Genomic DNA, 3,973 nt, shown 5'->3' on the forward strand with positions numbered 1-3,973 from the left:
AATTAATTTTTATTGTTTTTTTGAAAAGGTTTCCGTGCAAAAGTTTAGAAACAGTATAATAACCCGCAATTATATCAGGTTTTTGTAAACAAAAGTATTATAAAAGGTCAAATGTTTTCTGAAATTTGTTATTTGAATTAACTTGAGATATTTCAAAAGCAATGAAGTATAACTAATTGAGAAATTATTTGTGAAGTTTCATAATTCAATGACGTAGAGATATTTTAAAAGCATGGGAAAGGCTAAGGAAGTTTCAGATGAAATAAAGAAATGAATTATAAAAGGATCTCTGAACTTTACAATGTTTCTAAACCAGGAATATGTCACATTATAAAAAGGTTTCGCCAGCGTAAAACTATTGAAAGCAAGCCTCGCTCTGAAAGACCTAAAGTTACAACTGAAAAGGCTGATAGATTATTAGTAAGGTTTTGCAAGAATAATCCTCGCATGACTGCTGTCGAACTTAATTCAATTATGCATCAGTTTCATGTCACAAACTGTAGCGTTGATACAACTAAACGTCGATTACGATAAAATAATCTGTATGGTCGCCGTCCAGTTAAGAAACCTCTTATATCTGCAAGAAATTTAAGAACCAGAATAAAATTTGCGAGAGATCATCTCAGTTGGACAGTTAATGATTGGTCAAAGTCCTTTTCTTCGATAAATCAAAGTTTATGCTATTCAGTAGTGACGGAATTAGATATGTCAGATTTCCAATAGGAGACAGATTCAATCCAAAATATCAGTTATCTACTGTTAAACATTGAGGAGGAAATTTTATGGTTTGGGGGTGTTTTAGTCGTGACAACCTGGGTCCCATTCATCGCATAGAAGGTATTATGGACCAGAGAGTTTATTTAGAAATAATGAAGAACATTATGCTGCCCCATGCAAAGGACAAAATGAATCGCAATTGGATCTTTCAACAAGATAATGATCCAAAGCATTGTGCCAGATCTGTTAAAGAATATTTTCAATCAAAAAAAGTCAATGTTCTTGAATGGCCTTAACAAAGTCCAGATCTCAATCCCATTGAGCATTTTTGGAAGTACATTGGCAGGCAATTAGTTGGTAGAAAACCAACCAACAAAGACAATTTATTTGGTTTGATTAAAGAATGTTGGTGTAATATTCCTCAGGATGTTCTCATTAATTTAGTTGATTTGATGCCTCGTCGCTGTGATGCTGTTTTAAAGGCAAATGGATATGGACCAAATACTAACTTTTTTATTGAAACTATTTTATTAAAAAATTGTAAATTTTGAAAGTTTTAGTAAAAGAATAGAAATATATAATACAGAAATAAATAATAATCCAAATTCAGCTGTTTCTAAACTTTAGCACGGAAACCTTTTCAAAAAACAATAAAAATTAATTGACCGGTGAGTTTTAAAAATTTTGTGAAATGGATTTTGAATTGTTATAATATAGAGCACATTTGGTAAAAATTTCAGGTTATTTGAGAAAGTTTGTGAAAAGCTATCTGTTAAAAACTAAAAAAAAGTAGGTGTTTCTAAACTTTTGCATGCTATGGTATATTTCAAATTCCCTCGTTATTTAAAATACCATCGAAATTTAAGAAAAAATATCTTAAACTTCATCTTTTTTTACCATTTAAAAATTTGTTTAGAATAGTTTAATTGAGGCATACAGCACAATCAAATCTATGACATGTTTTCTAATTCCTATACTATTATATAATATCATTACATGATACTCATCATTATATAATGTATGCTTTTGAGAAAACCTCTCAATTCGGATTTTAGTAGTACCAGGTACAAAAATGCCATGTAATGTGTAAATCTCAAGCCGAAGGTAGAAAAGCTTTTCTTTTTTTCGATTGTTTATCAGGTGCAAAAATATTTATCGCTAAGTTTTCTCCGATACAAAAAAATAAGTGAAGTTTTATATATACCAGAAGACCTGGTTGTTTGATTCAAAAATATGTATGATTAACTACCATCAGGAAATCAGTTCAGAGAAGTTGGAGATGCATAGAAAATTGTAAATTATTTCTTGGTTTGTATGGTTTTTGGTTTATGATTCCATCTTAGGTCTAAAGTATTAGCACATGCTGTTGAAATTCTGTTGCATTCGCTTGTTCCACTAGAAATAATGGATGAAGAAGCTGCTAGAAGTCAAGAAACAAATTATATAGGAAGTATAGTGAACTTCACACTCGTAGAATAAATAGGGAAGTGAATTTAAAGACATTTTTGCACGGACTATAGTATCATCTGGCGCTCTCATTAGCTCTATCAATCTGTTAACCCGGTTTAAAGAAAAACTTAAGACTGCCATTTAACTTTCTTATGTTGTAAAAGACTTTTTAATTTTCGAAAATATTGAACACTGTGAAAACTGTGATGATAAAAATTTGGGTGAGTCAGAATAGGTTTAGTAATAAGACAATTATGTCATTTTAATGATATAAAATGTGATGTTAAAGCTTTATATTAAAATTGATTCTTTTTAAGTTATTTTTGAGTTTTTTTCGATTTTATCAAAATTTGCCTAATTTTCTCACAAACTATTTAAACTGAAAGGACGAAAATATCACTGATGCTGAGTAGCCATAGAAAACCAAACAAATGCTATAAACTTTTTACTTAACAAAGTTTTTGATTTTTGACCAGCACAAAGTACTGAAGTTCCACACTGTGCACTGCGATTGATGATTGAGATTTTTTTTTAGCATACATTTTTCAAATATTTTTTATGTTTTTAAGCTCAGATGGGAAATATTGTTTTCTAAATTTATTTCTACTATAATGGCTCTCTCTGCCTGGGAGATTCTTTAAAAAGTCTTTTACTGAGTTTATCTATAAAGACAAAACTCTTCTTATCTCTACTTCTTTTGTTCTTTCCCAGGCGTTCCATGCTAATTGACATGTTTAGCAATATTTTGGATTTTGGTTTTGCCTATTACAAGCATTTCAGAAAACTATCGTTCCAAACACCCAGCATTTGCCTATTTTCTTTTTTCATGAAATATTTAGTTTTAAAACTAGATCATTTTCTCTTTTTTGTAGGATCTGTGCTATGTTGGTTTGAACTTGTGCTTACAATACTGTCTAGATGTATGTATTGCTTCATGCTTTAAAATGAAAATGACATGTTTTAGTATACAGAGTATTCCAAATGTCACCATCTGATTAATTTGCTTTTAACTATATATTGGATTTATTAATATACAAAGTGTCAACGATAAATGAAAATTTAATACTACACTAATCGGCATTTTTTTTTTTTAATTACAATAAAATTGCAATTACAATTGGCCAATATTGCCAATCGCTTGCAATGGATTGGCAATTTATTGGGCAATAATATCGCAATATATTGCAATATTGACAATAAAATTAAGTTATTATTATTGCAATATTGACAATAAAATTGCAATAAAATATAATCAATTTGACATGCACCTAGCTTTTTGAACTAATCAAACAACACAATTTAGTTGTCAAATGCGGCAGCTGTACACCCTAGTTACATAATACAATATGCAGTGTAAGACAGGGTGTGCAGAGCAACTACATTGGATCACCTGAACAATGTTTAAAATAGCATTATAAATGAGCACAAGTACATTCCTGGAGTATCTAGACAATATATCCAGCCGCAGCGCGTCAATCAGCAGCGGCAACGCGTCCAGCAGTAGCGCGTTAATCGAATAACGTCTACGAGCAGTGCGTCCAGCAGTAGCGCGTTTTACAACAGCGCTGAAAGTTTAACATTGACGTACACTTTAAATTCATATTAAATGCTAACTCTAAAAAATCAAAACGACAACAAAATTTAGAATAAAATAGATTGTGTATTTGTTTAACACAGAAATATAACACATGCACAAAATAACTCAAAACATATTGTAAACACAAAATAGCTAAAATCGCTCATGACCCCGCACCACAATAAAAACGTCACTAATTTCTTTAGTCTTTACCAAACTATTTTTTACTAC

Source organism: Hydra viridissima, unplaced genomic scaffold (assembly GCF_058129835.1).
Source record: "Hydra viridissima isolate aposymbiotic clone 2 unplaced genomic scaffold, HvirCarnegie_v1 scaffold_4, whole genome shotgun sequence".
In the NCBI taxonomy this organism is placed as follows: Eukaryota; Metazoa; Cnidaria; class Hydrozoa; order Anthoathecata; family Hydridae; genus Hydra; species Hydra viridissima.